This window comes from Notamacropus eugenii, chromosome 1 (genome assembly GCF_028372415.1).
Source record: "Notamacropus eugenii isolate mMacEug1 chromosome 1, mMacEug1.pri_v2, whole genome shotgun sequence".
Lineage (NCBI taxonomy): Eukaryota > Metazoa > Chordata > Mammalia > Diprotodontia > Macropodidae > Notamacropus > Notamacropus eugenii.
This window is the reverse complement of record NC_092872.1, coordinates 174,753,369-174,767,113: the sequence shown is the minus strand read 5'-3', so window position 1 is coordinate 174,767,113 and position 13,745 is coordinate 174,753,369. Positions and strand designations below refer to the sequence as shown.

At 36.3% G+C, this 13,745-nt stretch overlaps 1 pseudogene; it reads right to left on the bottom strand.

The window, feature by feature from the left end:
* Window positions 1-10,940: 10,940 nt before the first annotated feature.
* Window positions 10,941-13,101, bottom strand: LOC140529158 (rRNA 2'-O-methyltransferase fibrillarin-like; annotated as a pseudogene).
* Window positions 13,102-13,745: the final 644 nt, after the last annotated feature.

The window sequence follows — 13,745 nt, the reverse complement described above, 5'->3', positions numbered from 1 at the left end:
GTGCCCACCCCACATGTTGTTATGAAGGTAAAATGCTTGTATAAAGAGTTCTGTGAACTTTAAAGTGTGTTACAGAATGTCCCAAAAGTCTTAGTGCAATTTTAAGCTTTAATTTTAAGCCTTTTCATCATCATCACCACCATAACTGTTTTCTTCCTCTTTTTCCTCCTCTTTCATCTTCTTCTTTCTCCTCGGGTATGATGTAACAAAGTGGTAAACCCAATGACTAAACACTAGCCCAAGTTTCAAGTCAATCTTAGCTAATTGTGAGGAATCAGAAGTTGACAGAATGTTGGCCACTAAATGATGATTTTTTTTTTTTTACAAAATCATCTCATCTTCTATCTAAGGTATAAGAGGAGTTGTTACCTTCATATAAGTAGTATGTAACCACACATGAAATTTGCCATCTTTTGAACATTACAGAGACTATATATCTGGAGCATAGTACTGTTAGAGAATATAAACTCCCTTTGAATTCACATTCATTTAGGTGTTTTACAAAGCAGTCCTGAGTAATTTAAATGCTACCCTGCCTAAGTTCTCCAGGGAAAATGGCAGAGAACTGAGAACCAACTGCGGAGAGAGTAGATATTCTCCTAAGACATGAGGAATGAGGAAATAGGTGGGAATTGTACTGCACTGGCTCTGGGAGAGTTAGAATATCAAATGATAACAAATCATTTTAGGCTAATATGGAAATGGAGAGAGAGATTAGCTCATATTGTACATGGGAAAGTAAACCTTAGAGACAACTTTTTTTGTGAGGTCCAAGACTAAGAAAACTATAGTTCTAGAATGCTTTTGAAAAAGAGCTCTCTGGAATTATATTTCAAAGCTGTGTCACTTGGAGGTCACAGAGTCTAGGGATGGAGGGCTCGTGCCCTGGGAAAGGGAGTGATTGCCTTTTTTAGGAAACTGAAGAGAAATATATGAAGAAGGGTCTATACATTGAATCCAATTCAATCCAATTCATCCACTAAGCCTTTATTAAATACCTATATGCAGTACACTGCTTTAAGTGCTGATGATAAAAAGAAAAAACTCAAAATCATTTCCTCTCAAGAAGATTACATTTTATAGGGTTGGGGAAAGAGAGGGGAAATAAAACATCTAAGGGAATAATTATATACATAGTTTAAGTATGAGGGAGAGAGCATTAACCACTGGGCAGATTAGGAAAGGCATCTTTGGGGATGAGGTACATGATCTGACTCTTAAGGAAGCTAAGCATCCTTAGAGGAATTAGTGAGGCAAAAGTACATTCCAGACACAAAGGACAGTTTATGAAAAGATGAGAAATGGAATGTGGAGTTCACAGAGTGGAAAATAGCCCTGTTTGGCTAGATTGTAGAATATACGAAGGGAATAATGGGCACTAAGCCTGGGAAAGTATACTGGAACCAGACTGTGAAAGGCTTTAAATGCTAAATAGAGGATATTGAGGGAATCACTGAAAATTCCCAAGAAAGGGTATGATATGGTCCAGCTCATGTTTTAGGAAGTTCATTTGGTAGTTACAAATAGGATAGATTGGTGAGGAAAGAGACTGGGAGTGTTAGAATATCAAGTTACAGCAAATCATTATAGGCCAACATGGAACTAGAGAGAGAAATTAGCTTGTGTTGTACATGGAAAAGCGATTCCATTAGACACCTAAGAGACAGCTTTTCTGCGAGGTCCAAAGCCAAGAGTCTAATTAGAAAGCTATTGCAATAGTCAAGGAGAAAATAGTGAAGCTAGAGAAAGGATGACAGTGGGGAGTTGAAGCAGCTCCTTGGAGCTCATGTCTATGATGGGTCTTTGTATTCCCCTCATTTAGCACAGGGCATTGCAAAAAGAATGCCCTTAATAAGAATTACTGAACTACTTAATTTCAATTATACAGTCCTTTTCCTTAATTATGATAGATAATTTTAAATTGTTTGCAAATATAAATGGGAAAGATAATCCTAATGTTAAAAAGCAATTAGTTATGATTTTACTTTAAACACATAATTTTGAAAGAACTAATCTGATGAAACACTGAAGAGGTTTGTTTTTTTTTTTTTAATGTGTTCTGTTTTATTTATTATTGCTAAAATTTGGGGTAGGGAGACATTTGGTTTTTTTAAGAAACAGACAGTAGTTAATAGTATCTAATTAATGAATGAAAGAAGCAAAGTTATGCTCAAGATGGAAGCTGTTGTATGCTTCTCTCTGGGGGAATCTTTGAGAGATATGAGGTAGAAAGCCTGGAGGGCAAAAAGGAGAGAATATCTGTTAAGATTTAAAGCAGAGGACTCCATGGAAAGAAGATGGTAGTTAATGAATTAATGAACATTTTCCAGTTGATTAGTTGTCCAAAACAAAAAGAACAAAGGCCTTTTCAAAGTAATCTATCAAGTGATAAGTAATCATTTGTAACAGGGGTTCTTAACCTGGAGTCTGTTAACGTATTTTAAAAAATAACTTGGTAACTGCATTTGGGAATAATTTGTTTGCTTTGAAATCCTACATGTTTCATTTTATGCATTTTAAAACAGTATTTTAGGAAGGGTCTCATAGGTTTCACCAGACTCCCAAAGCACCAAAAAAGATGAGAAAACCTGATTTATAAATACTGAGGAAAGAAAATGCCAGACTCAGAGGAGCTGTATGGAAGTGAAGTTGAGTAACGGCATCATTTAACTTCTTTAGTTTCTCGCTCTGAGGTTGGGTATTTATATAAATAGGGTTTGAACACTTCATGTAACATGCTATTTATAATGAGTATTATAATGTCACTTTCAATGATATCTCATAAGGTAGCCATTTACATCACCTTATGCAGTGGAAAGAAAGCTAAGATTGGACTCGGGCAAAACCTGCTTCCAACAATTACTTCTGTGGATATGAATGAGTTATTTAATGTGTCTTAACATTATCTGTAAAATGGACAGAATAATGTCACCTATTTGACAGTGTGATAATGAGGTATTTCCTAAACTTTAAAGTGCTATAGGAATGCCAACTGTCGTTATTGTTGTTTTAAGCTGCAGTTATATGTGAGGTTTTCCGGGAGGACTAGCTCCTCTGGTGTCAAGGCTTGCTGAGTCCTTTTCAGGGTTGCTTGATTACCTTTTGGTGTCCACCTGACACTCAACCTGTCACCTGTGGCTCTAAGAAGCTGTAGCAGAAACCGTGGTCACATCCTAGTAAAACTGTCTTGCCAGATGGGTTAAACTAGGTTGAGGGTAATGGACAGGTCTCAAATCCAGTAGGTGAGTAGGGGGATGTCTACCCTAAGCATGTGAAAACATTTTCCAGTAGAATGGGTGGATGAGAGCAATTTATTCCAACAGCCATGAAGGCAGCTGAAGAAGGTGCTGGGGAGCATTTAGAACTTAGAACCAAGGTCATTCACTACATCCTGGGATATCTCCAGCTATCTCGACTTTTATCTTGCCACTGAACTTTGATGACTCTGGAAGAGAGAGTGAGTCAGCCAACTTTGCACAACTTTGCCCCTCTTCAATCCAATTAATGCAGGAGTCAAGATACCACCCCATGATGTCACTGGTCCTTTTCAGAAATGAAAGATGAACAATATTAGAATATTCTTCCTTATATTGAACTAATATTTCTCCACCTTTAACTTGGAACTTCTGGTCCCCATTCTCCCCTTTGCAATAAATAGAAGATATTCCTTTCCATTACATATCTTTTCCTTATCTAAGTTAAGGATGCATTCTTCTCCTTCTGCAGCTAAGGCTTATCTCTCCATGCTCAAACATTTGGGAAAATAAAACAAAACAGAACAATGCTCTTTCCCCTTGATCTTTTCTTCGTAGGCAAGGCATCCCTCTGTCCTTCAACCATTTTGATAATGATATGCTTTCCACTTGCCATCTTGGTTGTCTTTTTGGGGGCATGCTCCATTACATTAATGACCCTTTTTTAGAGTGTTTCATGGAACTGACAATAATATTCTCCTACCTTGAATGTAGTGAATTCCTTTAGTAGCCACACTTGGTGAGAGCTCTGCATTGTCACTTTCAGGTGAGGTGCTAAGGTTCAAATGTCAATTTTCCACATTACTGATATCATGAGAGAAGTTGATTTTTTTTACTGACCTCATTAATTTGGACCTGAGAAGAAGATTCTTGACATTGTTGCCAGCAAATGAGAAATAAATAGCTACAATGAAAGAAGGGAAGATTTCTAGTGTCAGTCTTGCTTAGATTTATTACCTTCAGTGTGAAATATCTGAAATGTGAATTTTCTAGTTAAATTTTCTTGACTGCTTCCTTCAAGTCAGTGCTTCTGGACATTTTGGTACCTGAAAATATTAAATTTACATATGACTATGCATCTATAGTTGTCATTAGAATCAATTTATACACATGATTTGCTTTGTAAAGTGTCAACTCTAAATTTTATCTAGAGACAGGAATAGGGTCAGGGAAGTTTTATTGATTGTATAATGCAATTGAAAAGGCTTGCAGGGATCTGGACCAATTTGGGAACAGCTGTCTTTTAGTCATCAAAATTAAAGAGCATCCCAATTGTGATAGCAGTGTGATTACGGTGAGATATACAGCAAGAGGGAAAAGAAAGAAATTGGGGAAAACCAAGTCGATGTGTACTAGTTGTAATGAACATACTTAACTTCTGCCCTCCCCCCACTTTTTTTTGGATTGTCCTTGGATGAGTTTATTTCCATGGCCCCTGAATAGAAAAACAAACAAACAAATTACCCCCATAAAATCCAAAAACCTAAAATAAATTCTTATTTGGCTCCTGTCTTGGAGGAAGAAGAGACATCCAAGAGACTTGGGGTGGAGTGAGCCCAAGCATGGATGGCATGGAAGAGATTTGGACTATTGAACAATTTTTTTCAATCTTTCAGCTTCTGTGAGTGACTTCTGAGCCTTCTAGAGCTGTTAAAGACAGAGGCCTTTGGGCTGAGGATAACAAATACTTATTATCAACCATGGAATCACAGAATCTCCAAGTTGGAAAGGACTTTAAGAATCATCTACCAGTTCCTATTACCTTCCCAATCAAATATAAAATCCTTTGGCATTCAAAGCCCTTCATTAACTAACCCCCTCCTACCTTTTAGTTTTCTTACACTTTACCCCCAATAACAATCTCCTTGATTCAGTGACACTAGCCTCCTGACTGTTCTCCAAACAAGACTCTCCTCTCTGTTTCAGGCATTTTCTCTGTCTGTTTCCCACACTGGGAATGCCCTCTTTTTTTCATCTCTACCTACTGACTTTCTTGGATTCCTTTAAGTCCCAACTGAAATCCCACATTTTAGTGTCTTTCTTATTTTTCTTATTTCCTATTTATCATTTATATAGCTTGCTTTGTATATATTTGTTTGAAAGTTGTTTCCCCCCAATAGTCAGTAAACTCCTTAAGGGCAATAACTGTCTTTTGTCTCTTTTTGTTGCCCCAATGCTTAGCATAGTGCCTGGCACATAGTAGTTGTTTATTGACTATTGACCATTATTGCAGTGTCCTTAACCATGTTCCTTAAATTATAATGATTTCCCTGAGTGTTCAGAAAGCATATCAGGATTCTCACATGTCAGTGCTATATAAATAAATGTAAGGTGGTGATTAAGTAATGAAAGAAAAACAGTTTTTTCATATATTTTATTTTTTTTCAAATACACGTAAAATTTTTTGGTATGCATGTTTAAAAATTTTGAGTTCCAAATTCTCTTCCTCCTTTCTTCCCTGAGATGGTAAGCAATTTAATATAGGTTATACATGTGTAAACATATGAAACATATTTCCATATTGGTCATATTCTGAAAGAAAACATCAACCAGAAGAAAAAAAAAATCCACAAAACAACTAAAATACAGAAAGTAAAAAAAAAGCATCCTTTGATTTAGATTCAGAATCTATCAGTTCTTTCTCTGGAGGTGATTAATATTTTTCATCATGAATCTTTTGGAACTGTCTTAGACCATTTTATTGCTAAGAAAAGAGAAGTCATTCACAGCTGATGATGCTGCAATACTACCACTCCTGTGTATAATGTTCTCCTGATTCTGCTTACTTCATTTTGAATCAGTTCATGTAAGCTGAAGTTTTTCTGAAAGGATCCTACTTATAATTTCTTACAGCACAATAATATTCCATCACATTCATATACCACAATTTTCTCAGTTATTACCAAACTGATGGGCATTTCTACTATTTTCAATTCTTTGCCACCACCAAAAGAGCTTATACACACACACACACACACGCACACATACATGCATATGTATGTATAAACATACATACTTGTATATGTATGTGTGTATATATGTATCTATTTGTATATATGGATCCCTTTTTTTTCTCTTTGGGATACAGAACTAGTAATGGTATTGATGGATAAAAGGGTATATCCAATTTTATAGCATTTGGTACATAGTTCCAAATTGCTCTCTAGAATGGTTGGATGAGCTCATAATTTCAACAATAGTGCATTAGTTTCTCGTTTCCCCCCATCTTCTCCAACATTTATCATTTTCCTGTTTTGTCATGTTAGACTATCTGATTGATCTGATGTGGTACCACAATATTGTTTGGATTTGCATTTCTCTAATCAATAGTGATTTAGAGCATTTTTTCATATGAGTACAGATAGCTTTAATCTCTGCATATTAAAACCATCTGTTCATATATCCTTTCACCATTTATTGATTGGGGTATGACTTGGATTCTTATAAATTTGACTCAGCTCTCTATATATTTTAGAAATTAGCCCTTTATCAGAGACAGTAGATGTAAAAATTCTTCTCACTTTTCTGCTTCCCTCCTAATCTTGATTTCATTAGCTCCACTTGTGCAAAGACTTTTCAATTTAATGCAATAAAAATTATCCATTTTGCATTTCAGAATGCTCTCTCTAATTTGGTCACAGATTCTTCTGTTCTCCATATATCTGACAGATAAACTATCCCTTGCTCTCACAGTTTGCTTATAATATCAACCTTTATATCTAAATCACTGTACAATTATTTTAAGTGGAATTTCTCTGTCTATCTCTTGCTGTTGGGCTTTGATGGTAGTATATAGAATGCTGATGATTTATGCGGGTTCATCTCATATTCTGCAACTTTGCTAAAGTTTTTAGTTATTACAAGTAGTTATTTTTTGTTGATTCTCTAGGATTCTCCAAATATGCCATAATATTGTCTGAAAAAAGTGATCATTTTGTTTTTTTATTGCCTGTTCTAGTTCCTTCAATTTATTTTTCTTCTCTTAATGCTATAGCTAGCGTTTTTAGATCAATATTGAATAATTGGGTAATAACGGGCATTCTTGCTTCAACCCTGATTTTATTGAAAAGACTTCAGTTTACTCCTGTTGTAAATAATGCTTGCTGATGGTTTTAGATAAATATTAGTTATTCCTATGTGTTTTGGTATTTTTATAGGAATTAGTGTTGTATTTTGTCAAAAGTTTCTTCTTAATCTATTGAGAGAGTCGTGATTTTTATTGATCTTGCTATTGATATGGTCAATTATGTGGATGGTTTTCCTGATACCAAACCAATCCTGTATTCCTCATATAAATCCCACCTGCTCGTAGAGTATGATATTTGTCATATATTTCTGTAATTTCTTCTAGTATTTTATTTAAAAATTTTGCATCGGTATTGGTGTATAGTTTTTTCTGTTTTTGCTGCTCCTGATTTAGTTATTGGTACCCCTCATTTGTGTTGTAAAAATAATATGACAGGATACTTTCTCTGCCTGTCTTCTCAGTTTATATTTCAAATAATTTATATAGTATTATTCTTTAAATGCTTGGTAGAAATCACTTGTAAATCTCTTTGGTCCAGGGGACTATTTTCCCCCTAGGTTGCTCATGGATGGCTTGTTCAATTTCTTCTTATAAGATAGGGTTATTTAAGTATTCTATTTCCTCTTCAGTCAATCTGGACAATTTATATTTTTGTAAATGTTCATCCCTTTCACTTAGATTGTTAGATTTATTGGCATATAATTTGGCAAAATAGCTCTTAGCAATTGCTTTAATTTCATTTTCATTGATGGTGATCTCACCCCTTTCATTTCTGATACTGGTAATTTGGTTTCCATTCTTTTTTAAAAAGCAAATTAACCATGGTTTATGTATTTTATTTTATTTTTTTCATGAATTCAACTCTGTGCTTTGTTTATTAGTTCATGGTTTTCTTTTAACATTATTAATCTCTCCTTTTATTTTCAAGATTTCCAATTTGGTGTTTAATTGGGGATTTTTTTTTTCATTCTTTTCCCAGTTTTTTTTTTAAAGTTGCATGGCCCATTGATTGATCTTTTCTTTCTCTATTTTACTGATGTGTTTAGAGATATAATTTTTCCCTTCAGTACTGCTTTGACTGTATCCCATAATTTTTGGTATGTAGTCTCATTGGTATCATTCTTTTTTAATGAAATTATTGTTTCTATGATTTGTTCTTTGATCCACTCACTCTTTAGGATTTGATTATTTCATTTTCTATTAATTTTTAATCTATCTTTCCATGGCCTTTTGTTCAATATAATTTTTAGTGCATTATGTTCATATTGTATTATGATATGTGAAAGATACATTTAGTATTTCTGCTTTTCTGGTTTTGAGACTTTTATGCCCCAATACAGAAGTCAATTTTTGTGTAGGTGCTATATTTCTTGGAGAAAAGGATATATTCCTTTTTATTCCTATTCAATTTTCTCCAGAAGTTTATCTTATCTAATTTTCCTAAAATTCTATTAATCACCTTATCTGCTTTCTGATTTATTTTTATTTAGATTTATCTAATTTTGAGAGGGGAGAATTTGAGTTTCCCCACTAGTGTAGTTTTAATGTCTATTTCCTCCTGTAACTTTTTCCTTTAAGAATTTGCATGCTATACCATTTAGTGTATATATATTTAGTATTGATACTACTTCACTGTCTCGTATCTTCTTGCAAAATGTAATTTCCATGCTTATGTCTTTAAATTAGATGTATTTTCACATTTTTTTTGTCTGAGACCGTGATTGCTACCCTTGACTTTTTAAATTTCAGCTGAAACAATAGATAGTGCTTCAACCCCTTATTTATATTCTGTATCTCTCTTCTTTAATCATATTTCTTGTAAACAACATATTTAAGGATTCTGTTGTTTTCTTTTTATTCCACTCTGCTATCTGCTTCTCTTTTCCAAGTGAGTTTGTTCTATTCACATTCACAGTTATGATTACTAACTGCATTTCCTTCCATCCTGGTTTCCCCCATTTATCCTTCTCTCCCTCGTTTGAGCCTGTCCATCCCCAAAAATGTTTTGCTTCTTTCCACTATGTCCCCCAATATGCCTTCACATCTATCAGCTTCCTTCCTTTTCTTATCCTCCTTTTGTACTTACTTCTAAGGTAAGATAGATTTTTATAGTCAGTTGAGCTTGTATGTTAATACTTCTTTGAACCAATTCTGATGAGAATAAGGTTCAAGTATTACTTGCCATCTCCTCTATCTTCTCCTCTATTGTAAAAGATCTTCCATGCTTCTTTTATCTGAGATAATTTACCCCATTCTACCTCTTCCTTCCCTCTTCTCTCAGGGTATTCCTTTTTCTTACCCCTTAATTTAATTATTTTTGGATACCATCTCATTAAAGTCAGCTAACACCCATGCCCTCTATGTATACTTTATCTAACTGCTCTAATAATGATAACATTTTTAGTAGTTACAAATATAATCTTCCCATATGGGAGTGTAAAAAATTTAACTATAACATCCCTTATGTTTTCTCTTTTGTGTTTATCTTTTTATGCTTCTTGTATTTGAAAGTCAAATTTTCTATTCAGCTGTGGTCTTTGTATCAAGAATGTTTGAAATTCCTGCTCCTCAATTTCATTAAATATCCATTTCCTCCCAGAGATTATACTCATTTTTGCTGGCTAGGTGATATTGTTGTAATCTTAGTTCCTTTGCCCTGTGGAATATCATATTCCAACTCTTCTGGTTCTTTAATGTAGGAACTGCTAAATCTTGTGTTAGCCTGATTGTGAACTCTACTCTGTTAGGGCTGTTCCTTTCTGACTGCTTGCAATATTTTCTCCTTGACCTGGTAGCTCTGGAATTTGGCAATAACATTCCTGGGAGTTTTCATTTTGGGATCTCTTTTAGGAGATGATTGGTGGATTCTTTCAATTTCTATTTTACTTTCTGATTCTAGGGCATTAGGACAATTTTCCTTGATAATTTTTTGAAATCTGATATCTAGGCTATTTTTCATGATCATTGTTTTCAGGTAGCATAATAATTCTTAAATTATCTCCTCTCAATCTGTTTTCTAGGCTAGTTGATTTTCCAATAAGATATTTCACATTTTCTTCTATTTTTTTATTCTTTCAACTTTATCAATTCTTAATGTCTCACAGAGCCATTAGCTTCCATTTGCCCAATTTTAATTTTTAAGGAATTATTTTCTTCAGTGAACTATTGTACTTTTTTTCCCCATGTGGCCAATTCTACTTTTTAAGAAGTTCTTTTCTTAAACGGATTTTTGTGAATCTTTTCTTATTTGGCCTCTTCTGTTTTTAAGGTGTTATTTCTTCAGCTTTTTTTGTGCCTCCTTTACCAAGATATTGACTCTCTTCTCATGATTTTCTTGCATCACCTTCATTTTTTCCCCAATTTATTTTTATCTCTTTTATTTGCTTTTTAAAATCCTTTTAAAACTCTTCCAGTGCCTGACATAAATTCACATTTTTCCTTGAGGCTTTGCATGTTGCTCTTTTGACCTTCCCTGTCACCACAGTAACCTTTTTGGTTTGTTCTTTTTATTTTTATTTTTGCTTAATTTTACAGCTTAATTTTTACTTTTCACTTTATGTTAAAGTTGGACTCTGCTCCTCAGGTGAAAGAGCACTGTTCTAAGTTTCAGGATTTTTTTTCACATAAGGTCACACCTTTTAATAGAAAACACAAAAATTTCACACAAAACAGCTAAAGTTGAAAACAAGGGGGACAGAAAAGGGGATAGCTACTTGGCAGTTACTTTCTTCAGCTTGGGATGATGGAGGACTGTACATGCCCACTACCACTGTATGATCTCACTCACAGGGCTCCAAGGTGAGCTGTTCCTGTGGCTTCATCTTTTCCTGCTGCATTTTGTTGATTTCCAAGGCAAACATGGTTTCAGGGGAGGCTGTGGCGTATATGCAGGTGACCTAAATGGAGATCACAAAGTATCCACCGTTGTGCAGAAAACTGTGTGCATTGAGAGCCTCAATTCAGGACTGGTCTAGCTGGGCTGCATTGCCAAAAATCATATCCGCCATCACAATGAGCTTTCAGTATTTGTGGGGGTGTCTTACATCCTCAGTGATGTAAATGATGTTTGTCTTCTTCTTGGCCCCATTAATGAGGTCTCAGCCAGATCGATGAGAAACCTTGGCAGCAAAGACCAAACCTTCAGGGCCCACAATGTCAGAGACATGTGAGATAGTAGTGCCAGATGCTGCTCCCAAGTAGAGTACTTTGGTCCCAGGTTGGATGTGAATCTGACCCACTACACCAAGGATGACTGCAGCCAGCTTTGACTAGAAGCAGTTCCAACCATAGTACTCCAGCTTCAACTCATCATCCTCCACAGTGATTCTCTTCTCACCATAGACTGACTTCCCAGCACCATGTCCTTTGTGACTAGAGAATCTTCCTTTCCTTGACAAATAAAAACTCCCTCATGTCAATGAGGCTCCACAGTGACCTTCTTTCCTTCTTGGAAACCTTCTGGACTGCCCTGGCCTCAGCCCTGAGGGATGCCTCAGTCCCGACCACCAGGGCACCTGATCACTTTTTTCACCTCCTTGACCACCACAATCTCCAAAGTCTCCTTGGCTCCCTTAGTCATCACCTTTTCCATGACCTCTGAATGCACGTGATCCCACCCACCAGGGGCTGAATCCTATCCTCATGGCATGTGACTTACTCTGTGGAGGAAGCAGAAGCAGAGGCCAGGCTTCAGGGTTTTTGTGGCACTGTTTTCACAGCTCTCTCAGGGGGTCCATAAGGTCTCAGTTGTTCTAAGCTGGTATGATCTAAGTAAGGGTTGGTCCTTGCTCTCCTGGTCTATGCTCTGGTCTATGAGCAACCATCAGCAGTTCTTTTCACCCTTGCACTATGCTCAGCATCTCTCTTCCTGCTAGTGCTCCTCCTCACCCTGGGGCTTTGACCTAGAATCCTGGATGGGCAATGCAACAGATATTCCTGCTCCCAGTGCCAGAAAAAATATTCTCTGTAATTTCCTTCTGGCTAGTTGTCTGACCCCTTACTGTCTGTATGCTCAGTGCTCTGGAAATCATTTCTACTGGAGATTCAGTTGCCCCCAAAGTCTGCTGCTGGCTTGCAGGGTGTGGCCTATCCTGATGATCTATCCACTTGTCTTGAGCTGGAAAACAGTTTCACTCCTTGCTTTTTTTGGCTTTGCCACTACAGAATTAATTTTGAGGCATTACTTTAAAGGTGAATTTTGGAGAGCTCAGGTGAATCCCTGCCTTTATTCTGCCATCTTGGCTCTACTTTAGTAAAAACTTTGAAACCTTGCCTTTTATACTATAGGTGTGTGGATTAAGCAGGTTGTCTTCTAGAAAAGAAGCCAGAGACTTCCATAGTAATGTATAGGCTTAATGAAACCTGGAATAACAAAGCTTCTGGGAACAATATTTCTTTTAACATAGACAACTTGGAGATGGACTTGGGCAAGAGAAGCAAGACTCAGGAGATGTAATGGCTGTGTTAAAATGTCCAAATAGCTATCTTCACTTGGAAGGCCAACTGAACTTGTTCTCCTTGGCCTTACTTGGAACAAAGAGCATAAGTTGATTCTAAGGGGAAAAAAAATCCTAGAAAACTTCTTAACGATGGAAGCTATCCCAAAGTGTAATACACTGTCTTGAGAGGTGGCTCTCCTTCTTTCTTTATGGGACTTTAAGCAGACCCTGGATGTTATTTAGTTTTATTTAGTTATATTGTGGTGGCATTTATTTCACCCAGCTGCATTACTTTGGATCTTTTCTGACTGCCTTCTTCACCATGCCCCCAGGAGGTCATTGCTAGGATAACTTCATTGCCCTGTAAGAGCTCACTGGTCATAGTACTCCACCTTATCACTACTCTCTGCCTCTCAGATTGGAGGGTGGGGCCATGGACTCCAAACCTCCATTTAAGGAAAGAGTTCAGTTCAGACATTTCCTCATTTCTTGCCTGGCTATACTCCTTTGAGACTTTGACTGATTTCTCTACCATACCGCTGCATTGGATGCTTTCTCCTTTCCAAGTTTTTCACCTTCCTTTTGTGTTTTGTGTTCTCTCATTAGTTGGTTAGTTCCTTCATAGTTGTATCCCCATCACTTAGCAAATTGCCTGGCATAAATTAGACACAATAAATGTTTATTGACTACTGACTAAGGATGGACCAGATGTCTTCTTATGCCTCTTCCAACTCAAATGTTATTTTGTGTTGAGATTCCAGTTTCCCTATTGCTAACTGAGAGATGGTAACCACTAAGAAGGAAGAGACTGGGACTGGTGATTGGAAGGTTCACATGAGCTACTAATAGAGGAGTAGGAAATGTACATTGTGGTCCTGCGCCATGTGTTACCTAAATAAGGGACTTTCTTGAGAGAAATAGGAGCATTCCCTCCCACTGCATGAGCTGAAAGCCAAAGCCCACCTCCCTCCAGAGGAGGAAAAGAGAATTAGTGTGTTTCTGAAAATTATCAAGAATAGAATTCAT